The sequence below is a fragment of the Dysidea avara genome, chromosome 7 (genome assembly GCF_963678975.1).
Source record: "Dysidea avara chromosome 7, odDysAvar1.4, whole genome shotgun sequence".
In the NCBI taxonomy this organism is placed as follows: Eukaryota; Metazoa; Porifera; class Demospongiae; order Dictyoceratida; family Dysideidae; genus Dysidea; species Dysidea avara.
In genome coordinates, this window is record NC_089278.1 from 31,462,985 (window position 1) to 31,490,898 (window position 27,914).

The 27,914-nt window shown below is 36.8% G+C and overlaps 1 long non-coding RNA gene across 4 annotated transcripts; it reads right to left on the reverse strand.

Annotated features, from left to right (window-relative positions):
* Nucleotides 1-272: 272 nt before the first annotated feature.
* Nucleotides 273-27,914, reverse strand: LOC136260260 (uncharacterized). Of its 4 annotated transcripts, XR_010703457.1 has the most exons (9): nucleotides 27,849-27,914; nucleotides 27,624-27,716; nucleotides 27,456-27,568; nucleotides 19,715-19,801; nucleotides 18,944-19,007; nucleotides 3,675-3,785; nucleotides 3,344-3,436; nucleotides 1,083-1,171; nucleotides 273-437 (listed from the first exon to the last, which is right to left on the reverse strand). It is a non-coding gene; the product is annotated as an uncharacterized lncRNA (long non-coding RNA). The 4 variants fall into 4 exon arrangements; XR_010703458.1 differs by lacking the exons at nucleotides 27,456-27,568; nucleotides 27,624-27,716; nucleotides 27,849-27,914 and adding an exon at nucleotides 19,906-21,286; XR_010703459.1 differs by lacking the exons at nucleotides 18,944-19,007; nucleotides 19,715-19,801; nucleotides 27,456-27,568; nucleotides 27,624-27,716; nucleotides 27,849-27,914 and adding an exon at nucleotides 15,494-15,572.

Below are 27,914 nucleotides of genomic sequence, written 5' to 3' on the forward strand. Positions count from 1 at the left end.
TACAAAAGCTATAATGGCTTAAATACCCACCAAATGATCATTATTTTTAGAGGTACTATGCACAAAGTTGCTTGGTGACAGTTTTAGTGTGAATTTGCAGCAAAGGACTAAAGAGATACATGTTTGTCTTTCAAACCCATATGTAAATAAACTAATGTTGGCTTTACTGGCATATCAAAGTGATATAGCTTTTCCTAAATGGCAGAAGAGGAGGGGTCATTTGTCCCATGCTGGATCCGCCATTGTCAAAACCACAACACCCTTAATGGCAATTGCAATATTTATTATAAATAATCTGTTAAGTATCAGAATCAGAAAATTGTCCAGTTGCAGAGTCATTGTCACTAATCTGATCCCAGTCCTTCATCTTTGACCCCATGCATCATGTAATTGTCTCTTAAAACTTCCCAAGTATCTTCTTTAACTTCCGTTGGTGACTAAAATACAAAATTGCATTGCTTTACCAATGTTACTCTACTCATAGTATTAATATGTATGTGACCTAAGTGTGCTAAGCTAATTTTATGGCACAATTACACCCATAGATAAATATTGCAAATGGTGATAACTCGTGTCACCAACTTAAGCAGCTACATTTCATTGAAGATACAGCAAATTATTGCTCACTACAAACGTTGGCATGAAATTACTGCTTCTACTCGATTCTTAAGCTATAGATAAATTTATGTAATTTTTTATTTTATTTTTATTTTTTTGCACGTATTCAAGACTGTTGCATATAATTTCTAAAAGAAATTGAATGCCAAATATTTGAGAGTGAAGGGTACCTGGTGCATGAATCAACTAATCTCCCTAACAGAACTATGTGGCTATAGTGGTTTGCTTATACAGAAACATCAGATTTGGACTAAAATGTTAAGCTCTAACTTACGTCAAAGCCACAAAGATAGTGCTAGACAACTACACACATACAGGTTATTATATAATGATTTCAGTGCACATGTCTTCTTATTTAAACTCTGTGAATGCACAGCCATATAGTTGCATTCAAGTCACCAATCCAGCATGTAAGTGTGCTACATGCATTAGTACTAAATATCCTGGCAAATTAAAACTCCTACCTTGTTTGCTTTGCTTCCTTTTGGTTTTCCTGTTGATGATGAACTAGTCAGCAAGTCTAGAAAGCTTCCCTTGTCAACTAATGTCAGTGCTAACAAAGTCATACACAAAGGGATCACAACAAAAGTGATACTCCCAGTTCATCATACAGTGTTAATACAAAATAGTATAGGGGCATGGATTTACTTAGTAATCACTTAAACTATTTACATGATTTGAACACTCAGGTTTTATGACAAAGGCAGAGAAATAGGATGGGGGAAGGAGGGAAACACTTTGAAGAATGAAATACCCTGCATGTCCAGTAATCAAAAGTACAGTTACTATTGTAGCCAACTTACTTGGCCTTGATTAAATATGATTTGTGCTACAAGTTATGTAAAATGGACAATAACTGAATCAGTGTTGGCAAGAGTACGTACACTGTAACCAGTGTTGGGCAAGTTACTTTTTAAAAGTAACTAGTTACATATTACATATTACTTGCAGCTGAACTATTTAGTTACAGTTACATATTACCCATAAAATAAAGTAACTGTAATAATATTACATATTATAGAACTTTGCATGGGCGAGATCAAAGGGAAAAGTGTACTTTAAATTTCATAAAGTACACTCTCAGCCGGCCAACTGTTTCATCGACCACAAAGAGTGCTTTATTCACAATAAAGCACTCTTTGCGGTGCAATAAAGCACTCTTTGTGGGCAATAAAGCACAGTTGCCCACGTGCCTTAGTGTAGGCTAATAGCCTACGGGGCTCGCGCCAGTATGACTAATCACCCAAGCCGGTGAAGGCTGATAGCCTCGCCGCGCTGAGTGATTAATCACCCCAGCCAATATGAATTTTACCACTGGATTACTTTTATAGACATACCTAAATGCTTCGATGATGGGTGGGAGAAGGTAACGTTGCTGTTACGTTTGTTAATGTAAACGGACAACTCCTGGAGATATCACGGAAATACTTCACCATGTGACTCACAATAGAATCGATTGTGGGTTGCGAGCAAAACCTGCCAAAAGACGCGATGAACGTCTACTATGCCAAACTATGGTGAAATACGCGTGAGTTACTTTGTTAAACTAGTTTGTGTGTGTTCAGGCTACTAATAGTTCGTGCAACGCTTGTTAATTGCGAGTCCTAGTGTATGGTGAAGCTACATGACTAGAAAGTTCCATAAATCATTTAAAGCATAGCCTTGCTCGTGCTATATGAAAAATAAAGTACTCGGCCGCGCGCCTCGTACTTTATTTTTCATATAGCACTCGCGGCTATGCTTTAACATATACTTATATTACTTTGTGTCCATAGCCTTAAGCTGTCACGTGTGAAACTACCACCTTATCACATGACACGATTGCATTGTTGGACAATGTGCAAGTCTTGATATGAGTAAGTAGCTGGTGAATAAGCCTCACTTAGTAGGCTTCATTGCTTCGTTGTGGCTAGGCGTTACTCAGTGGGTTACTAACGAGATTAGTAACTCCGTTACTTTTAGTAACAATATTACGCAATATTAGATTTGTTACAGTAACTATATTACTTAGGTAACGCGTTACATTTGCATGTAAAGTAACTTGAGTTATATTACCTGTTTTTATAGCGTATTTCGTTATATTACTTTGTTACCACAAAAGTAATAATATTACATAACGCGTTACATAAGTAGCGCGTTACTCCCAACACTGACTGTAACAGTAGAGGAAAATGTCTAACACTCAATATAACCAGTACAAAATCACTGCACTTCTCTACTGTGTAAAACATAATAAATCAACAATATCTTCAAGTAACAGAAGACTCGTTGATACCATCTAGTCGAAGCAGTACAAGTGCTGCAACCCTCTTTCACAGAGCAGCACACATATTATGAGTCTAAGGGCCAGGAACACTATTCTCAAACTCTGAACCAAACATATACCTCAATGAAGATGGAAGCATACAATGGGAATGCTATGATGGCAAAGTTGTAATGCATTTTTACACTGCCAACAAATTAAGATTGGAAGTTGAAATGAGCCAGAAACTGTGCTACATGCTGACTTTTTTTGGCAAAATTATATTATCTTCTATTGATGCCCACTGTGGTGCTCACAGTGTAGGATATTATGCAACTCTCCCACACCAAACCTCTTCAGAGGACTGCTCTTTGTCGTAAGAGTGTATGAGCCAAGCCATTTCTGCATGTGATGTGTTGGTTTTCATAAAATAATTATACTAAGTTAAGCATACTAAATTCTACATGGTGCATGCATGCATACCTTTAAATCTTTTAGACTCCAATTGTCCAGTCTTGGTCACCTTTTCCTTTACAGATTGTTGATGTTTGTTGACAGCATTGAACAGTTAGACAACTGAAATGTACAGAATAACCAATAACTTCAGGAAATTTCACATCAATGTACTGAGTCCTACAACATACATTAGTCACACACTTAGTCTCATGTGGCCAAACCACTTTCTTTTTCTTTTTGTCTTTTGGAAAAAATACCTTTTCCCTACCCCAACACAAAAGAATAAAAAGTGATCTGGTCCCGCAAGACTAAGTCACACCACAAATCAGTTATACAGTAATACAACACATGTACATGCCTCCTTGTGTTGCAGCTTTACAAAGTCTTCGTTCAATCTCCAAAGATTTTCTACTTGGTTTTGTATAGCCAAACAATTTCCTTTTTTCTTCTGTATAGGCTGCAGTGGTGTCTGCAAGAAATTAAAAGAACAATGATAAATTCATTTCTTTTCAAATAGTTCCAGAATTTCTGGTGCACAGCACATTTCACAAAAATTTGGTTTTCTAAATATCTGGCTATTTTCATGTTTCAAGAGTTCTATTTATGCAAAAATATTGTGAATTTCTGGATTCATGATTTCTGTTCTCTATTGCCTTTATTGATGTTGTCTATGTGTGCCTGTCTTTCTGCATGACTGCCACAGGTAAACTATATGCATGTGTGTTGTACATTCATGTATGTATCTCATGTTAGCAAAATATACAAGTATAAACTATTGCTTGTGATCTTATGTGCACTCAAACATGTGTGGTACAAATACCTCAATGTTATTGTGTATTCACATTATAATTTATGCCAATTAACAAAAACAATGTACGTACAAAATGGTAATTTTAAAAGAAAAAAAGATTTGCTAACTGATTATGATTTTATGGTTCTCATCTAATCCACAAAAACGTTTATCCTTACAGATAGTAGACCAGCGTTGAAACCGGGTGGGGTCATCCGGGTCTGACCCGGTTTACAATTTATCGAGTTTGAGTCTGACCCGGATTGGATCACGTGAGAAACGAAATTATTCGTTTGACGACGTGGAAACTTATAAACGCTATCGCGTAGCTCTTTCTTGAGCCACGCCCACTTATCGCATTACCAACATATCAGTAGGTGAAGACCTTTTTTTTTTTTTGGTCTTCAACCTACAGCTAGGCTGAAGTTGCAATATTTACTCAACACGAATCGAACGCTCAAAATGTAGACTCGTTCGCTCGCTCGAGACTAGCCGAAACACGTCTCGGCTTTAATAGAGCAGTTTCAAAACCATGGTAACCAAAAATTACGCAATGGACCACACCCAAGTCGCCATATTTTTGTACCAGACTGCTTGATGTTGCAAGTTGAATTCCTCGCTAAATTCATGTCAAGACTTATTAATACGTAAGTAAAATAGATGCCAGTGATAGAATAAAGTATGTAGGTGAGTTATTAGGCATTAAAAGATACGTACTGCCTCCCAACAGGGCAGTTTCGTAGGAAAGAGAAATGCGTAAAAATGGATTTGGCCAAATTGCGACCTATTCACCGCCCCAAGGTGGTTAAAAGTTAAAACTAGGAGAAACTTGAAATATAGGTCTTTATCCAGCACCACAGCAGCGTACAGCCACATCCAGCTATCCCAGGATTAGCCAGAGCTCCTGAAAGGCACGAGACCAGTGATGGCGTACTGCCTAACTGTGATAAAACGCCAGCAAAAGAAGACTCTTAGTGGTGAATTTTGCTAGAGTTAAGTTTTATTGTCGAAGTCAACCATCAGTTAAAGTTTAGCGGTCTTGTTTTGTCACTTTTGGTGTCTGCTTTTTCACACGAAGTGGGGATCCCAGCACATGAACGATTCTGGCTAACTCGGGGATGGCTGGATGTGGCTGTACGATGCTGTGGTGCTGGATAAAGACCTATACTTCAAGTTTCCCATAGTTTTACCACCTTGGGGTCGCAATTTGGCCAAATCCATTTTTACGCATTTCTCTTTCCTACGAAACTGCCCTGTTGGGAGGCAGTACGTATCTTTTAATGCCTAATAACTCACCTACATACTTTATTCTATCACTGGCATCTATTTTACTTACGTATTAATAAGTCTTGACATGAATTTAGCGAGGAATTCAACTTGCAACATCAAGCAATCTGGTACAAAAACATGGCGATTTGGGTGTGGTCCATTGCGTAATTTTTGGTTACCATGGTTTTGAAACTGCTCTATTAATCCGGGTTGCTATCCGGATTGCTATCCGGGTCAGTGGGTCATCCGGGTCAGCAGTAGTGACCCGGTTTCAACGTTGTAGTAGACCCAGTGCATTTTATGTAAGTTGAATCTCTAGGTGCTCGTTTGAATAAACTGTCCTCCAGTTGTGTACAATAAATAAATGAAAACAGTTACAGTACAGTGGATTAATGTGGAATCCAAATGCATTTCAATCATTACAGCTAGCGGCACCAATCAGAGTGCACTATTAAGTAAAATTGTGTAAATGCAGTCAAGAAATAATACCCAGTGCTAGTTAGGGTTATTCCACTAGACATTCAATGCTATCTGCAATAGAGGACTTGCAGGCGTGAAGCAACGGTTGCTAGGCGGACATGTTTCGGGACAACTTTCTATGGCGCATATTGGGTCAGAACAAAGGTAACGAGATTTATTCACTAAGCGCTGGGTATAGTGACACTGGGAAGCAGGGCTGGTTTCGAAATAGAAGATCTTATCATTGGCTTTGTGAAATAGGTGGCTAATTAAATTTCGATACATTACTCACCAATTCTAACTTCTTCGCTGTTTTTAACGAGCTGGGTGGTATTTACAACACAACTCAACACTGATTCGCTTCATTACAGCCTGTACCAAATCCCGAGAAAGCGCCTTTCAGCCACAACGCTGTCCCGAAACAAGGCCGACAGCTGCGGTTGCTTAGCAATTACGATGATTTACGTCACGCTGCAAGTCCTCTATAATGTAGCTAGTTTAATTTTGTTGTCTTCTGTGTAAAGGTTTTATGCACCATCTATTGTATGAATACAGAAGATACAGCTCAAGATTTTCTACTTGCAGACTACAGTGACATCACAGATCATAAGATTCTTTACTCCTCCACAAAGTCATAGTTACTAGAAAAAGTTATTAGTCAATATTTACAGTGTGCTAATACTCATCCACACATGGACACAGTTACAACCTGCAATGCTGTGTAAACATTATAACGCTCTTCCTGCACAAATGCAAACTTTTCAATTTCTCAACTTTCTCCATGAAGTCAAAATTTATTGATCTATTTCTTAGGTTCCTTGGCTTATGGTAAACCAGTATCTCAGGCCCTATCTTTTATGTACACCCTCTGTTGTGCTAACTGGAGATATATCCTAAGGTTTGGAGGTGACAACTAGGATAGCCTCAATTCCTTACATAAAGAATACACACATCTCAAATCTCTCTGATTTAATATCACATTTGCATGTATGACCATTACAGAGACACCAATTAGAGACAGAGATACCAATTACAGAGATACCAAGCAGGATAAAGAGTCTTTTACCTATAATGGATATTACCAGTTCCATATAGAGAAAACGTAGCAGTGAAGACATGGCTAACATCATGTTTTGATGTTACAAACAATCATACAGGGTAAATGTAGCCAAAATGATCTTTGTACTTTTTAACATTAAACTATTACCATGTAGTCATGATTCTGCTGCTATTTTAAAATGAAGTTACTAAGTTTAACAAATTTTTGGAGTGCATATACCCCATGTCTGTCATACAACAATGTCCATTTAATGATTCACCATTCCTAACATAACTCTAAATAGTATTTTATACACATTCACAACTACATAGCTACATCGTTCAAGGACTTGTATGGACAATTAAATTATAATATTACCATTAATACAATATGCAGTGTGTATACCAAGCAGAAAACATAACACCCAAGTATACTATCTTGTTGTTAAGAGTGCATAGCAATCCACAGAAGTGATGTTTGATCATATTATTACAGATATAAAGTCTATAGGATTCAATCTTACAAGTGTTTTGATTGTGTTTGTTGATACTGTCTTTATGCATAATAGTAAAATTGAAATTGGAACAAAAATTAGCCAATCAATCATGTACTGTTTTATGCTATTGATTTGCAGCAAACAAGTTGAATAAATAGAATCCTCATTGATCATGCAAAGTTTATAGTATATTGAAATATACAGTTGGTAAGTTGAGTAACAGTACAAGTAATACATGGTGATTGATGAAAGTTTCAATATCATAACAGTTTTACAAAGAAAATTACTCCTGTATAGTACAGTATGCGAAATTGATGTTTTTTGTCTTAGCTTACCAAATTTCATACACAATGCATTTACGCAATACATTTAAAAACAATCTGGGTTCTGGTACATAATTTCATATTTTAATACATAGCAATTTTACTTAACCTCATTAATGTTTCCAAGAAAAGATTGTAGCTACTAGATGCGGAGATGGACTGCTTTGAAAACATTTGGGTTTGTGCTTCTAACCTGGCATACCACTAATGGCATATTAAGAAATGTAAAACCTTCTGTTATACTACTAAGAGACTTTGTCAATAAACGTAGGCAATAAGGTTGCTTACATAAACATGACTTGACCAGAGATGCATGCAGAAATGTACTCACTACAACAGCAGACTTCTAGCTTTGCCTATTTATTTAAAGTAAAAGAGTCTAATATTTTTGTTCTACACACATGAGTACACATATCAGTAGTGTGTCTCTATAAATATATCGTTTGTTTAGTTTGCAGCCGCCTACCATCCTTACATACGTAACTTCGGTGCTTGAGAATACAGTTGTTCCCTTATTAATAGGGACCCGCCGATTATGCTCATAATTTTACCTATTATGCTATGCTGCACTGCTCAAAAATTCACCTATTATGCTTAAATTAATGCTCAATATTTACCTATTATGCTCGATTATGCTCAATGTCCAAGCCTTAGTTCATATGCTTTGCTACTAGTTTAACAAGAAAAAAATGAGTGGCTAGAACACAAATAATAAATTCTTGCTGTACGCCTGCATGTAAGAGAAAAGATCGATGTACTCTAATAGAACAGTCAGTTTGATGATTGTTCTATTAGAGTTACTGACTGCTTTATTAGAGTATATCGATCTTATTTTGCAATTGTCATTTTTCCAGCAAGAATTTACACTATCGTACAAATATTTAACCTATTATGCTGGCATTATGCTCAATGCTTTTAGGTACCTATTATGCTCAAAATTATGCCAGCATAATCGGCGGGTCCCTACTTATTAACATGTATTTCACCTGAACAAGTTTACACCATTTTAATATAAGATTACAAACAAAGAATTAATGATATTTCACTACTATCACAACATTGGAGGATGTGCAGGTGTTGTGGTGTCTGAGATTAATTCAAGGGTGGGCAGTGTTTATTGTAAATGTACAATGACCATCAAACCATCTGCCAATAAATCTCGCCTGTGTAGGCACTCACGTTATTAGGTGTGGGGAGTATGTAGTCATACATTAAGCAATGTGTTACACGATTATGCTAGGTGACTAACCCGAGTATAGGTTAGGAACCCAGGCCAAGGCTCTTCATGGATTTAGAAACTGAGGTTTCTAGAAACAACTTGAAGGGGATGGTTCCTAATCAACTTAGACAATAGGATCGTCTCATATGGGTATATAGGTGGAGTCATTGATTGGATATGTCATTTAAAATTGTCACACATGTTAAATACAGTACTTGTGGAAGACCTAGTATGTATTTGTCAAAGGGTTGAAAATGAAGCTTACACCTTATCACTGCTTCCTTAGTAAAGTGCGATAGCACATTACATGGATAAGTGTCAACAAGAAGTCACAAAATGTTGAGTACCTATGGCATTACAGAAGTATGAAGAACAGGTGTAGAAACTGTTACAGTTTGAAGATAACATTTGAGTGGACAACAATGGAGTACAGTTGTCAGCATGGTTTCGATTACACTTACTAAAACATATGAACTCTAAACAGAATTTTCTGTGATATCTCCGGAATTGTCCATTTGCCATAATAAATGTAGCTACCGTTAGACTCTACCTCCCATAATCGAATTCTTTTAGACATGCTTACAAGAAAATAATAGTTAAAGTGGTATTGGTTTGGGTGACAGTCGTCTGCTGTGGACTATTAGTCTGCAAAATGCTTGGAAGAGCATAGCAAATCAATGATTGAAAGTGAAACTTGCTATGCTCGCCTAGCAGGTCTCTAACCAGTCGGGACCTGCTAGCAGGTCTCTTAGAGGTATTTAAAGACCTTATTATCTTCCAAAGATCAAAGCGTATTATGCATACCATTATCTAATGGACATTTGTGTTTTACTGCACATGTAAATGTGTAGAAGCAAAGGTCAAAGAACTAACTGGTTCAATAAAGCAAAAACTCATGCAACAGCAATAAAATACTGAAAGTGAGTCAATTAGGCAACATGTATTGTGCATGATGTATGCCAATCAATATCCATATTTGGAAAGCATGCAATTGAATTATCTATGCCAAATAAAGTTGCCTATGCAATCATAATTGTTGATGAACAAAAATGTACTAACTTGTTTGCACACAACATATGCAATCATCTGAATGATATCATTTAGCCATGTAGCATTGGTAAATAATATCATCTATACAATGCGACCACTGTGGGATAAATGGTAGCCAACAAAAATGTAGCTATCAGGTTTAGGGAAACCACACACATATCATGCAACACAACACCAAGCACAAGTAATAATAGCTGAAACTGTTTGTGAATACAAAAATACTCTTTTGGCATTGCCAAGACACCACATCTGTATGGATTTTATTCAACAAATAACAAACACAAGATTTAAGATCTGCATCATGCCAGAATCACATGCTAGTAAACAAATAAATATTCTTTGTTCCTCTTAACAATTAATACACCCACTATAGACTATCCAAATGGTGTTTGTTTTATCTCTGAAGATAGCCAAAGCAAATACGGTTGATTAGTTTCAACTGTACATGTATCCACAAGTAGCTATACATATGTGAGTTTGAAACACTACAAAAAATCACTACATATGTTTGTACTGCATGAGGAGAGCTGGATACCTGCACATTTTCATGTTGACACTTCCTAGAAATAGTACAACTTATTTTGCACAGTATATGGTTACATTGGCTGTTTGTAATAAAGCAGTGGTGTCAATACTGCACCTACCCATCAAGTCACAACAATCATTACATAGTTGCTAAAATACTATTGTATATTACTCATCACCCAATACAGTATGAAGCCACTGCACAGCTAGCTGCTATACAAGCATAGTTCCAGCTGTAACCAGTACTTAATTGTGATGTATCTGCTGCAGTGATGTAACTGATGTTTACACTTGAGCTCCACTTTCACTCACAACACACAATCACACAGCACTAACTATAGTTGACACATCATGTGTAACATAGTTGAAAATCATAGTACATCTTATTTGCAGTAGAAACTTGCATGTTACAAGAAATGTGATTAACTGTATTTTCATTTTGATTTCGAAGGTATTTGTGTAACCTATATAGCTTCACTCATCACAGCTGATATGAAGGTATGCTTAATGGAATATGACTATAAACAGCATATAAACAGCAAGTGATTCTATGCCACATATACATGTATTGAATGCTAACATAACCACACAGGTAATAATTAACATGTATATATGTACACAGATTTGTATGTATCGATCTGCATGCTCGTTAGCTATGTATATCCTGTCCATTGTTTTCAACTAGCCATGTACAGAACATATATTAAATAGCAATCAGCATTTTGAATACAAGCTTGAGACTATATAGTATTGTCAGTCATACCACTGTAAGGAATGCAGTCGCCAGTCTGCAAACTTATATTATGAAATCAAAGTTTGCCAACCAGTGAATACAGCTCACTGCATTCAATGTACTTTACATGGCTGCTTATACCCACTGTAGGGATCAACCCTTACATACAGTATGGAAAAATACTAACAAGAGATAAGTAAACCCCATAGTATACAATACAGGACAAACAGGGGGTTAGAGGTGGACAAACTTGCTCTGGTACTGGGACTCTTGACAGTAAAACAAAATATACATCACAACTATATATACACCATATATTATAGAGGGACCCGTGTATATATATATATACTATAACCTATGCTCTCTCTAACTATATCTCTCGTAATGAAGCCCACCAAGGGCAAACATGCTAATGTGCATTAAATGTTGTCAATCTCTGGAATTGGTAGGGAGTTGCATGAATGATTGTTCTGGGTAAGAAGGAATACTTGGTCAACTCTTAGTTTGGAGTAGGTGAATCATGATATATGATTCAAGGGAAATTAAGTAAGATAAGCAAAGCAGTCTTCTCCAAGAGTAGTCGTCCATTGCATATCATGCTGTCCAGGTGAGGTGTTCATCAAAGGTTATACTCCTAAATTAGAAACATTTTGTATCCATATCTGTATGTAATACTATCATGTTGTTTGATCTGAGCTGTAATTATTGACTAGACCTAATTGCCATGGTAGAGTTAGAACAAACCTGGCAGCTCAATATTCTAGTTTGTGGAGTCCTATATGGCTGCATGAGTGTTGCAGTTGTTTAATTTTTTTTTTAAATATGACAAATCCTCATAGAACTCGAGGAGAGTGGGGGTGAGACAAGCACAAATGGATTTCCAGAATCCACATGCAGCTGAGCTAGCTTTTCAGTAGAAAACCAATGAGAAAACAATTTGCCAAAGAAATTCCAGTTTCACGAAGGAGGAAAATTTTTATAGTTTGCTTAACACTTGTCAGGGGATAGCTACGTAGCTGCATGTTCAATTTAATCGCAATAACTCAGTCGGTTGCCGCTTGCAGTTGTTATATGGCGCGAGTTAGCTCCATGTATGCATGTATATCGCACATTTTAACACTTCACAAAATTTCATCATATTAAAACAGATAAGCAACACATGATGTATACTGGACTGACTATACACGGACTCAACAAACACATATTGCAATTTTCAGATAGCTAACTACGGTGCAGATATTTACAAATATATTAAAAATCAGTGTATTGATGCTGAATTGCAATAGTTACTGTTCATAATACAGTGTTGTGCCGTCTTGCAGTGCTTTCAGATTCCTGGTTTTCGGTTCGTGACAGATTTGCTGCTCCTATGGTGGCGCTTCTTGGTGGCAAATCGTCAGAGTACTTTTTGTTTGGTTGCTTTCCCGTTACAGACGAAGTATTGTAAATAACTCGGTTGCGATTAGACTTTCTTCCTGGGAGCTTTGGCTTTAGCATATCATCGTCCACTCTTAGTTGGTCTTCGACTCTGAGTAGCTCGTGGACGTTTTCAAGCTTGAGGGGTGTTTCAACCATTCCGCTAGACATTTTAGCTGCTGTAGAAGAGTTTATTAAAGCTCAGTAAAGTTTTACTCTGTCGATCGAGTTCTGACTGCAGTAGTACACTTCGTAACTCCTTATATACGCAACCGGCGAGCTGTTTACGTCACGCGCAATTAGGTTTTACGTCTTAAGGCCCCTGTCCGGGGGTTTTGCTGTATGTATGCTGGCGATCCATGCGGTGTTTTTGTAGGTCTGTGTAGGCTTTGTAGGTTTAGCTGCTTTTTCTTTTTTCTGCTTTTTGTCATTTATAAATTAGGTTTTAAAAAAATATATTTACGTCACGCGCAATTAGGTAATTTCCGCGCAATACAATTGACTGCAGAATTCTTGAAAAAAGTATGCCGTACCGTGAGTGTTTCCGTAAGGCTCCTTGTCGGTAAATTTTATTGTCCTTAATTGCTACGGATTCAACAGCAATAATTATTGAATCACACTAACCTTTTTCCTAAATCCGGCTGATCCGGCGTCACTACAAATACTTTTCCAGCCCACGGAATGTTTACGGCACGGGACCAACAATTCTGCAATCGACTGTACACTCGCAAAGGACAACAATGTCTACTCAACAAAAACTACAAAAACAAGTGTGTGGTTACATACAAATGTGTTGCATTGTGATGTGTTTCTTTTCAGTATCATATAGTATCAAGTAATAGTATGCAGACCCTTGCAGTGCTACAAGGCACTTATCAATTAAAGAATATAAGCACTTACACTGGAACTACTTTGTGACATGTTATTGTAGTCATCCAGCAGTTGACACTTGCAATATAGTGAAGCATAAAGAAGACAAGTGTCATATAACTATATGCATAGAAGTATAGACGATATAGTGTCTATGATTTAGTTACAAGTGTGATGGCCAAAATTATACAAACATGCACAATATAGGTGTCGATGTACAAACTTGTATGGCAATTCTAAACTACTGAAAATAGTCTGACTTCATTGTAGGCTGAAACACTATGTTGCATTGCCTTTAATACATGCAAGAGTGCTTCAACACAGCAGTCAATTTACAATGGTTAGTACATGTTTAATTATGTCTTATGTTTCCTTTGTGTCACACCCTGTCAGTCACATTAACACGTATAGATACTGTAGAAGTCATGAATCAATTAATCCACCTGTAGAATCCTGTTTACATTCATCATTTATTGCCACATACATAGGCAGATCTGAGGGAGGGTGGGGGGTGCCCCCCTCCTGGTCCTTCTCTTGCCCCCTCTCCACTTGGACTCACAGTACTATATTCATACCAGAAACTGGAATCATGCATTCACACTGTATTCAGAAGTATAGAAAGCCAATGGGCAAATAGAAGACAACAGTTATAAATGTTCTTTACAGTTTAACTATACTATATACATTGTAAAGAAAGTGGGGCAAAGAAGTTTGGATTTTTGTGCCAAGATTGGGATACTCTAATAGAGCAGTCACAATTCACCTTATTTTGATTTAGTATACTTTATACCATCAAACAGGTTTTGTGATAGGCTAACTATAATCTTGTAAGCATACACTTTGTTAGCTAAATGCTATTAAAAGTGCTCGTCTAATTTTTAAATTTTTTTTCTTTAACTAGTCTTAAAACTGTATGTCTATCATTCATCCAGCTATACTGAATCAACTTATGCAACTGAATATAACTTGTGTACTAGAATTCCTTAGTGGAATAAACACTGTTCTCCACTAAACCTTCTTGCCCCCTCTCCCTCCCCCCCCAACGGTGCCTCCTTGATCCGCCTATGCATGGTCACACACCCAGAAGGCCAGGATATGTCTACATGTATGCCATGTAAACACCAGTCATACATGGGGAATGAAACAAATTTTCATTACTATTTCATTACCATATAATGAAGATGTGAAAATCTGTATTGTTTTTTTCAATTTGAGAAAACACATATAACTTACTGATCTTTTATGTCATAGAAATGCTTGTGTCATGTATGAAGACCACAATGTAACAAGTATGACGTTACTGTCAGCAGTGTTGGGAGTAACGCGTTACTTATGTAACGCGTTACGTAATATTATTACTTTTGTGGTAACAAAGTAATATAACGAAATACGCTATAAAAACAGGTAATATAAAGCAAGCTACTTTACTTACAAATGTAACGCGTTACCTAAGTAATATAGTTACTGTAACGAGTCTAATATTACGTAATATTATTACTACAAGTAACGAAGTTACTAATCTCACTAGTTATCCTCTGAGTAACGCCTAGCCACAACGAAGTAACGAGGCCTACTGAATGAAGCTTATTCACCAGCTTCTTACTTCTAACCAAGATTTGCATATTGTCCAACAACGCAATCATGTCACGTGATAAGGTGGTAGTTTCACACGTGACAGCTTAAGACTGTGGACACAAAGTAATATAATATGTAATATTATTACAGTTACTTTATTTTATGAGTAATATGTAACTGTAACTAAATAGTTCAGTTCCAAGTAATATGTAATATGTAACTAGTTACTTTTACAAAGTAACTTGCCCAACACTGACTGTCAGCTACTATCACTGCAATAACAACCACAAGTATGTTATATGGTTTCCTATTGGTTAATACATTACCAAATAAGGTATGAGTTAGACTGCATGTGACTAATTATAGTTCGCACATGACCAATACTTGAACCATTAATTGGTGTGCATATTTACCTCATCTGCCACATCAGAGTCATGTGTCTCTTCCACGGCCTTCGTCTTTGAGAGTATGGGGTCCTTTATTGTATACCAGAGGTCACAATTCTAGTTTCACTTAAGAGGGAAATTTTTATAGCTTGCAAAATCCATACTGAATTTTTTCTTAACACTTGTCAGGCTATAGGGGGCATTCAATTCACTGGATTTAATCTGTGATAGCTATCAGCTGCCACTTCTGGCGCAATTTAATTTACTCGTCACATTGCACCCTCCACCACCAATGGCGGATCCAGGATGGGGCATTTGGGGCAAATGTCGTCCCCCCCTTCCCCGATTCCCTCTGTGGAAGAGCACTATTTTTGATAGAAATACTTGTCAGACCAAAATCAATTTATATAACTCATGAAAGCTGCATATTACCTGAATTTATTACAAACTCACCTAAAACCATAATTAAAATAACTGTCAAAGTGATTAAGGGCCTCTTAAGACTTTCATACTAATCATAGCCTTTAAAACAGATTTTAAGACTTCACAACCATCTGCAATAGCCATAATGAAACAAATTATACAGCCTACTAAGGAGTGATTATTGCTACTTAAAATTGCAAGAGAATCTGTTCTCCCCAACCACCTACAACTTTAGTCTGTTTGTGCCCCTCCACTTGCCAACTCCTGGATCCACCCCTGACCACACATGCATATTCGCACATTTTGAAACTTCACAAAATTTCATCATTTTAAACAGATACTAAACAACACATGATGTATACTGGATTGACTACACGGACTCAACAAACACATATAGCAATTTTCAGATAGCTACCTAAGGTGCAGGTATTTACAAATGTATATTAAAAATAAGTGTATTGCTGCTAAATTGTAATAGTTTCTGTTCATAATACAGTGTTGTGCCGTCTTGCAGTGCTTTCAGATTCCTGGTTTTCGGTTCGTGACAGGTTTGCTGCTCCTATGGTGGCGCTTCTTGGAGGCAAATCGTCAGAGTACTTTCTGTTTGGTTGCTTTCCCGGTACAGACGAAGTATTGTAAATAACTCGGTTGCGATTAGACCTTCTTCCTGGGAGCATTGGCTTTAGCATATCATCGTCCACTCTTAGTTGGTCTTCGACTCTGAGTAGCTCGTGGACGTTTTCAAGCTTGAGGGGTGTTTCAACCATTCCGCTAGACATTTTAGCTGCTGTATAAAAGAGCGTTTATTAGAGCTCAGCAAAGTTTTACTCTGTCGATCGAGTTCTGACTGCAACAGTACACTTCGCAACTCCTTATATACGTATACGCAAGCGCCGAGCTGTTTACGTCACGCGCACATGTACAATTAGGTAATTTCCGCAAAGGACAACATTGTCTACTCAACAAAAATTGATAAACAATGAACAAAAACAAGTGTGTGATTACAGGTAACTATATGCACAAATGCGTTGCATTGTGATGTGTTTCTTTTATCCAGTTCCACAATACAGTATAATAGCTTGCAGACCTTTGCAGTCCTGCAAGGCACTTATCGATTAAAGAATATTAGCACCAGCGTTGAAACCGGGTCGGGTCATCCGGGTCACATTTTCTCCGGGTCATCCGGGTCTGACCCGGTTTACAATTCATCCGGGTCTGACCCGGATTGGATCACGTGAGAAACGAAATTGTTCGTTTGACGACGTGGAACTTATAAACGCTATCGCGTAGCTCTTTCGTGAGCCATGCCCACTTATCGCATTACCAACATATGCTCAGCCACGCCTATTTGTTAGTAAGTGCAGTATGTAGCACGAAACTGAGGGTATCTATGGTGAGGGGTAGCTATTGTCAGTAGGTGAAGACCTTTTTTTTTTTTTTTTTTTTTGGTCTTCAACCTACAGCTAGGCTGAAGTTGCAATATTTACTCAACACGAATCGAACGCTCAAAATGTAGACTCGTTCGCTCACCCGAGACTAGCCGAAACATGTCTCGGCTTTAATTAATCCGGGTCACATCCGGGTCAGTGGGTCATCCGGGTCACATCCGGGTCAGTGGGTCATCCGGGTCAGCAGTAGTGACCTGGTTTCAACGTTGATTAGCACCCGCGATGGAACTGCCTTGTGACATGTTAGACAAAAGACTTGCAGTCATCCAGTAGTTCATACTTGCAATATAGTGAAACGTACAAAAGACAAGTGTCATATAACTATATGCATAGAAGTAGACGATATATAGTGTCTTGCTATAATTTAGTCACAAGTGTGATGGCCAAAATTATATATTGCATGTACAATACACTCAGGTGATGATGTACAAACTTGTATGGCAATTCTAAACTACTGAATATAGTCTGACTTCAGTGTAGGCTGAAACACTGTGTTACATGCATTGCCTTGAATACATATACAAGTAAGAGTGTTTCAACACAGCAGTAAGTCCTACTCAATTTTCAATGGTTTGTGCATACTTAATTACGTCTTTTGTGTCACATTCTGTCAGGAAGTGGCTATACATTAACAACTACATTAACATGTCAAGACACTATACATTAAAGGAAGTCATGAATCAATTAATCCACATGTAGAATCCTTTCACATGCAATTTCACATTCATCATTTATTGTCACACACCCAGAAGGCCAGGATATATCTACATCAGCGTTGAAACCGGGTCGGGTCATCCGGGTCTGACCCGGTTTACAATTTATCCGGGTCTGACCCGAATTGGATCACGTGAGAAACGAATTGTTCGTTTGACAACGTGGAAACTTCTAAACGCTATCGCGTAGCTCTTTCGTGAGCCACGCCCACTTATCTCATTAAAAAACATACGCTCAGCCACGCCCATTTGTTATTAAGTGTAGTATGTAGCATGAAACTGAGGGTATCTATGGTGAGGGGTAGCTATTGTCAGTAGGTGAAGACCTTTTTTTTTTTTTTTGGTCTTCAACCTACAGCTAGGCTGAAGTTGCAATATTTACTCAACACGAATCGAACGTTCAAAATGTAGACTCGTTCCCTCGCTCGAGACTAGCCGAAACACTTCTCGGCTTTAATTAATCCGGGTCACATCGGGGTCAGTGGGTCATCCGGGTCAGCAGTAGTGACCCGGTTTCAACGTTGATCTACATGTATGCCATGTAAACACCATTCATTCACAGGGAATGAAACACATAATTATACCATTTCACTACCATAAGATGTGAAAATCTGAATTGTTTATTCAATTTGAGAAAACACATATAACTTCCTGATCTCTTATGTCAGAAATGCTTGTGTCATGCATGAAGACCACAATGTAACAAATATGACGTTACTGTCAGCAACTATCACCATAATATAAGCAATAACAACCACAAGTATGTTATATAGCTTCCTGTTGGTAAATGATATTAAATACATTACCAAATAAGGTATGAATTAGACTGCATGAGACTAATAATAGTTCACACATGACCAATACTTGAACCATTAATTTCTGTACATATTTACCTCATCTGCCACTTCAGAGTCATGTGTCTATTCCACAGCCTTCCTCTTTGAGAGTATGGGGGTCCTTTATTGTACACCAGAGGTCACAATACATACACAGAGGTCACAACAATTACACACATACATATAGCCACATAAACATAATAATTTGTTTCCCATCCCCACCCACATCACCATTTTCTTTGCCACACCAATGATATTTTGTACTACCAATGGCTGCATGTAGCCATTAAGCAACTCTGAAAGTTAGTAACTAGCTAGAGCAGTCTAAAAGAGTTGCATTCCTTGTCACGTAATTTAGCTATCTAGTGCATAAAATTAAAGTTTAAATCCACCTGCCCACATTGCTATTTTGAGCATTGGTGGATAAAAAAACTAATAAGTATGTTTTTGAGGCTTATAGCTACTTACTGTATCATGAGTACAAAATATTCAGCATAGATATATGTAAACAGCATGGGCAGGTACACTGTGCATTCATGTTCATGTGTATGTTTTGTTTGTCTATGCATGTATGCAATGGGTGCACGCATTCATACATGAGTGACATTCATACTCCATGTGGTATGTGCAGATCAACCTTACAGCTAGGAAATAGATAAATGATCTCGCACAAAAATTAGTCACCAATTGTGGTACTAATTTACATTGTTCTAAATCTAACAAGTATAATTATGTGCTCATACAAAAGATTTCCATTTTAAACTTGGTGGCTTCCCAACAACAGACTTAATAGGGATATCTTTCATAATATGTAATAAAGTTTTATACCTGATCATTTATGACTTTTTTGTAACACATTACTCATTACATCTGCCAGTGCTGGCATATCTGCAGTTACCCAATCCTCGTGAAGACCTGTATGTTAGAATAACAATACTTTAAATCTCTTTTACTGTCACACTGTTATTACAACCGCTTCATTGTAGTAACTACATTATGGAGGTCCCCTAGCTTACTACCTTGCTATTGACGCTGTAACCCAGTTTAAGTGATTTTCTAGTAAGAAATTACCTCTAGTGTTTTGTGTCCTTAAACCTGTGTACGTACATGCAAGTGTGAAATGTGGTCACTGTAACTATAAAGCATGTTTACTGTAATTTACCTTGTTTAATAATGACTGCCAAACTGGATTTTTTTTTATAATCCAAAGCTGGCACACCATGAATTTTCTCTATATATCATACAATGTATTGGAAATAGCAATGACCACCTTGTAAGTACAAATAGCACTTCAATACACCATATGTGTACAGAGTAAAACATAATCTGTCTTGCCAAAAATACACTTTATAAGGAGTTGTTTTGACACAATGTAAAGATGTCACACACAGTCAAAATAAAACAAGTTATACATGAGTGTAATTATACGTTTTTGTTTCCTCTACAACTTGTTTTAGTACATACACAAATCTCCACTTCCGTTTGCACTTCTGTTACCCATTGCATGATAATGGGATATACATGTAATGCCATTATGTGCAATTGGTCACAGTCACGGTGTTTACACACATAAGGAAACAATTGATGTAACACTTAGGATATCACTAACACAGTATGAAAAATTAGTAACTTTAGGGATCACAATAGCAAAGAGCAATGAAACAAGGGAGGTCATCTACACCTGTATGCAGCTATATCAGTTGACATTTAATTCCTACTTCAGCGATTTTTAGTTTATTAACCCTCACAGTAGTCGGCAAAAGCCTTTTTTTTCTCTCTACCAAAGTACATACACAACACTAAACACAGTACAAAACACAACCACTAGACAACCATATTACATATACAATAACTACACAAGCTTATTTTAGTACATGTACTTTTGACAAACTCAGTTGTAATTGTCTGTATTGATTGGATTGATCACAGAGGCACTTCTTGTACTATACTGCTACATAACAGGTGGAAAATGGCTGAAAATAAAGGAGAATGACCATTTTGCTTTTGGTAATTGATAGTTAAGGCACACATTCAGTGTTGTCATAAATCTGCTGCAAAAAAGTAAACTGCAAAATAAATGTAAGGAAAAATTAGAAATTTTACATTTGAGTATATGGATCATAGAAATAAAAAGTAATGAAGTAAGGGAGATTATCTACACATGCAATTATACTAGTGGACATTTAATCCCTACATCAGTCATGGCTACACTAAAAAGGGGATATAAATTCATCATAATTACAAGTAACACGTGTGGCATCAGTGAGAGAATTCCACCAAGAAGTGGGACAAAAAAATTTGGTGACAAGTTTGCAGGTTAGCAAGCTGTCCTTGCAACATGAGGAGGACAGAGAAAAGTGTGTGATTGCACTTCTCATACATTCACACACACTGTGACCATTCTGCTTCATTTTTAGCTAGATTCTACTCATTGTAGAGCATAGAACAGTATGAGAAGTACAATCAATCCACTGACTACATAATGTGATAGCTAATACTGAAGCCATGTCATGTTACCATGAATCTACAGTAGAGAAAGAAAATGGGACACAAAGGAGGACAAAGAAAAGTCCATGATGCATGCACTGTAGCAGATGCAATTGATGAAAAGACACTTGAGCCTAAGCAACATCAAACAGCAAGAATCATAATATTTAGTCAAGTTACACTGGGCTGAAAGCGTTAGTTAGTCAGTCAGGTAGTCAGTTAGTGAAAAATTCAGTTTAATAAATTTTCACAGAAACTTGATGGAAGAGTTTGTGGCTTGCGTCTGATTATATATAGCCAAGCTGGTGTGATGCTGGGTTTTGAATAGTATTTTGGGTAGGAAAGCTTAAACCTCCATACTGTAAGATAAGTAGCACTGTTATATGAAATCAATTCTTCATGCTAGCCATGTGGATTCTTTCTGAGAAGTACTCTTCCGTAACACACCTAAAATTACCTTTCTGTTTCATTTTACTGGCCATGACAAGAGAATCAGTCTGAACATTTATGATATGAATTATATATCTAAACACCCACTTTTGAATGTATTGACTGACTTGGACCAATTAAAAGTAACTGATTTAGCAAATTTGTCAGCTTTTCCTTTTCTACTGTGCAGTAACTGTCAGTCTGACACGAGCATACTATCCCAGTTTTAACATAAACTGGATGCTTATGGCAACAATGAGGAAGATAGCCAAGTAATGTAATGGCTACTACAAGCTGAAGCACTGAAAAATAATATACATAGTGACCAACAAAAATGGAGTAATTTTTAGTAAACTTTGAGTAAATACTGACATATCATGTTAAACATCTATTGTAAGGATTACATACCAAAAGGAAGATGTTTATACATGCTTAATTTTTGTTTCCTTACACCTTGTTTCAGTGCATATGCTAACTTAGGAATCCTTTGCAGATCTACTACTACACAAAGTATAATCATACACAGGAAATGAAGCCCATTATTATACCACTGTGTGCAAAAGTTTAGAAAACATGGGTGTAATTACACCACCGTTGTTGTATAATTACTAAGGATATTACACAAAAGAACATGCACTGCTGCATGAATCCCAAAGTTTGTTATGAAAGTATGGCTTCTGGCTAATAACGAAGTCCTACATCTTTCAGGCCAGACTCTCAGCTTCGCAGGCCAGACTCATTTCCGCACAGAGTGTCAGCGAAGCACCCATGCTGAAGGGTCTGGGGAATTTGGATTAAAACTCGTGACAGAAAGGAATGCATGAATTGACTACGTAATCACGTTATTTGATCATCGATGTGGCCTACCCCAATAGTTTTAAAAAATTCATGATGCAATTACGGCAGTTATGTCAAACAAATGTTGCAATCTGATTGGTCTACCTAAGTCCAGCTGAGTTCACATGATGTAGTCCAGGCCTTTCCTTGCAAGCACTTATACTGAAAGCAATAATACCCTGTGTGGATAAGGATGTGACCTGTGAGACTATACATCTTTTCTTTTTTTTTATACGTCTTGACTTGTTATGTAGTGTAAACCACCTCAAGCCATGCAGCTATATGTTGCACATCTCTCTTGGATAGGTGGGTTGTCACATTAAACATTGCATCAAGTTAGTAAATTAATACAGGGAAAATGGCTTCAGTTTGACAACTTTAGGTAAGTGTCACAAACTAAGTTTTCAAGAATAGGATGCACGGAACAGTTGTTATACTTTGTATCTTATACAGTGTTGGGAGTAGCACGTTACATAAGTAACGCGTTACATAATATTATTACTTTTGTGGTAATTAAGTAATATAACGAAATACGCTATAAAAACAGGTAATATAACTCAAGTTACTTTGCTTACAAATGTAACGCGTTACCTAAGTAATAAAATTCCTGTAACAAGTTACTATAATATTAATTACATAATATTATTACTACAAGTAATGAAGTTACTAATCTCGTTAATTATCGAGTAACGCCTAGCCACAACGAAGTAACGAAGCCTACTGAATAAAGCTTATTCACCAACTTCTTACTTATAACCAAGATTTGCACATTGTCCAACAACGCAGTTATGTCATGTGATAAAGTGGTAGTTTCACACATGACAGCTTAAGGCTGTGGACACAAAGTAATATATTATGTAAAAGTAATATAATATGTAATATTATTATAGTTACTTTATTTTATGGGTAATATGTAACTTTAACTAAATAGTTCAGTTGCAAGTAATATGTAATATGTAACTAGTTACTTTTACAAAGTAACTTGCCCAACACTGATCTTATATACCATGAAAATATCACACGCTCAACAAGTTTCTGTGATTCACTGGGATATATCCTACATAATATCCTTCAATGGCTTTATTAACTATATTGGATGAAATCTCTCCCACAGAAATGAACACTTGTAGGAGGTACTAGAGTTGGTCAAACAGTACTAAATCACAAACAGAGATTATACACTGTTATACAATACCATAAACAAGTTGATATACAGAAACTACCTACCCTAATCCACTATCTACATACTGTACAGCAGGTTATGTGTGTGAGGTCCAAATTTTGCACAAAAAAAATTCTACTGGCAGACTAATTTTCTAGTAAGCAGATTTTTCCTAATCATCACTGGCAGTTAAAGGAAATGTGATGATTGCACACTGGCAGAACAAAGAAATGTGACGATTAAAACATATAGAATATAATACAAATCACAGAGTTTTACAGAGGAATCCCTTTGAATCACACTAAATCCTTTGTGAGGCTCTGTATTGTGTTGGATACTCTCCTCTCCACTATTATTAACTCTTGGCATAACACTTCTGAAAGATCATAAACACTAAAATAATTCCCTTCCTCACATGTCATGTAGTAATACTTCACCACATCCCAACAGGGGCTGATAGTAAAACTGAAAGTCCACATTACATTTATTTGATAGTACAAACAATGGAGCTTCACATTTCAATGAAGAACTTGTGTGGCCTGTGTTGACATCATACTTAGGTCTCACTGCTAAATGTAAGATGATCATTTTGTATCTGATACGAAACACCATCATTTTGGTCATTTCTGTTCAATAACTAACAACAATTTTAGCCACTAAACAAGTATACACATACAGTAGGTTGCAAAATAAAGTTAACGTTTCGTAATTGTAATTACGGTGTGATTACTAAGTAATTACCATGTTTGTACTGTAATTACGTTTTGACCGTAATCTGTGATTATGCAAAAAAGTAGTTTTTCACCAGCCATATATACAATATACTCATAGTTACCAATAGAGCATAATTCGTAATTACGCTTTGTAATTACGCTACTACAGCGTAATTAAAATTACAAAACGTTAACTTTTTTCTGCAGTCTACTGTAACAAAGTGTGATTGCAAGAAGTACTTTGAGTGAATATGGGATAAACTAAATAATTTATTATGAATAATGCGATTGTCTTTTCGTACAAGGAAGACATGTCTTCAAAACTCTCTCAACCGGTTAAGGGAAAACGTTATGTTCTGGTTACCTCACAGCCAGCCATTTGAAGCAATAACTTATACATCCTAATAACTTGTTTTACTTCATTATATGCATTACAATTTTATTCTACTTTCACTTCAGTACAGCGGCGGAGGAAGTAGTTGATATGAGGGGGGGCTGGGCTGACCCAGACTTATTTCTATAGTTTGATAAGGTGAGACCAAAAAAAAAAAAAAAAAAAAGGTCGCAACCAACTGACAAGAGCTTTCCACCTCACCAGCTACCATTTCTAGCTAATAAACTACATAAAAATCCTTTCATAGCTCGCTACACACTGACTACTTTATTAGAGTGACTGCTCTATTAGAGTATCTCAAACTTTATCACGGTTTTCAGCCCCACTCCAAGAAAGATAATTTCGGTGTGATATCATTCTGAGGGGGGGGGGCTAAGCCCCCCCTTTCCGCCGCCTATGCTTCAGTATGCTGGACTATATTCATGGACTACTTTATCCACAGTTTTATTCAAGTCTTCTGTGCATGCTGCCATGGTCACTATATGTACTAAGAATAACTGTTGTGTGATGGTAAGGGACAAGTAGTTGGTTCATACACTTCATTACCAACAGTTTTCATTGAGTGTTACCAGACCCTTGTGATCTGTGGGAAAGGCTAAATATTCAAAAAAGCAGGCTTCAAACTCTGAACCTTTAGGTTAATGCAGAGATGTCTACCTAAATATTCTTCTACTCCACTGCATTCAATCTACTGTATACATGACTATGGATGGCAAACATCATCAGTTAGAAACTTCTTTGGTGGTAAATAATGAACACTTCAAAAACTGCTATGACACAGTACACAAGGTAGTTAGCAAGTATGCAAAAATAATGTAGAGAGACAGACAGACAGACAGATAAATGTCCATGATGGTAAACTCCCAAAGCCAACCATTCACAAACACAGCTCATAAATACATCTACAAATATGTAAAACATGTAAATGCATATACACTTGTGCAATAGTTTGACCTCAAACAATACTGCATTTACATTGTAATACAATAATTATAAAATGGTACAAATGAATCTATATTTCAGGAGAAATACCAGGAATTAGCTTTGCAATTTTTGTTGAACGATATGAAAAATTTTCTTCAGAACTGAAAACTTCAAAAAGATCCCTTCACAACAATACAATATTTTATGGAACATTCTAAGAACGTATCAGGCAAATAAGATTAGTCCATCCTCATACCCTCACAGTTAATCCAAAAGGAAAAGGAAATAATATTAGTTAATGTAATCAAGTAATGAGGAATGATAAATGATATACATTACATGGCAACAGAACACACAGAGTATAGTACAGTGTATCAAATCTCAACTTGAGTATATAACTACATAAATACAATACTAGTGCTGATTATCTCAATAGTTCTATAGGCAACAAGCATCAACAAAATACTATTTTGAAGGATTAAACTTTTCATTACACTATATTGTAGTAAACTTCTATAGAATATTTGTAGTAGCTACATGATCACAACAGTTGACTTATACAGTGTGCAAAGTGTGCATCAAGTGCAAACAGATGATGCTATTTATGAGAACAAATAATTCTCCTATAAGTCAGATCGGCAAAACTCAAGCCAATATATTCTTTTATAATGTGAGGAAAACTTCAAGTGGCACACTACAATGTTTGAGAAAAAAAGGTTATAGATAGTTTCTAAAATGTCATTGATAATGGCTTTGCAAAGAAATTTATTCCAGGAAATGCTTTTTTGTGTAAACAAACACTGAACATTTCATAGAGTGGGAGAAATAATTCCCATTGTGAACTCATTTATAGAACTACAAAGTTCAATAAGCAACCACTTCTTGTATCAGCAGTAACAACATTTTCTCCACACAGGATGTAACAGGGATGAATATTATTGTTGTCTAGGTGATTAGGCAATTTTTTCACAATAACAAGTTTACCAGTAAACAAACCACAACATATTTCTGTAGTAACTGCTAAACAGAAATAAAATGACTATATTCTGCTAATGTTATACATCATCTTAAGACAGAAACAATAACTTTCTCTTTGTAGTGGCGTACACACACCTACGTGTTATGTATACAGAGGGTACACACGTACACACAGTATGGCCTGTACACAACTACTAAAGATGGTTCCTGGCACTACAGAATACTTACAATCATGGTGGGATCATGTATGGTTACTGTTTGACCAGCAGAGTGATACTCATGATAAATAACCAGTATACATATTTGAAAATGATACCACAAGTTAGAAAAAGCATGTGAGCAAATTTCTGTGAATAGTGTGTTCCAAAACAGTTAAACTTTCGTGGATACGTCTAACCTAGCTTCTCGCGAGGCAATCAGAATAAAATTTTACGATTCTGTCCTACTTGAGAAATATATGAAAAATTTATTATATAGTTATACAACGGCCACGAGTGCTCTGCCTGATATAAACGCACGAGCCTGAGGGCCGTTAGGCCCGAAGGCAAGTACGTTTATACAGACAGAGCACGAGTGGCCGAAGGCAAGTACGTTTATACAGGCAGAGCACGAGTGCACGTTGTATACCTGTTATGTACCACTCACCTAATAGGTGGGGAGAGTTTCGCAAGACAGCTGTGACACTTATAAAGGCCAGGTTTCTAACATCGATTGTGGGTAACCAAGCCAGACGTTGCGATGACGTTCTCCCTGCAGTACTGCAGCCACCTGAGATATTAAAAGCTAGTACGCTATGGGATTTATATCACTAACCTGCATTTGCTGTTCGGCTCTCATCATGTAGTGCTCAGCATGCCAGCGTGCCATATAGACTAAGTTATATTGCACGTATACTCTTTCAGAGTCCTGCAATTATAATAATAATAATAAGCACCAGACTAATCACCATAGTGATTCTCTAGAGCGAAAAAAAGCAGCTAAATAGACGGTTTAAGTAAACAAAACCTAATTACTAAACGATACTAGTCTAATTCTTACTATTTACACTGGCTAAACTCGAATCTGGTGGCATGACAAAACTGGTTCCCACAATCGAACATAAAG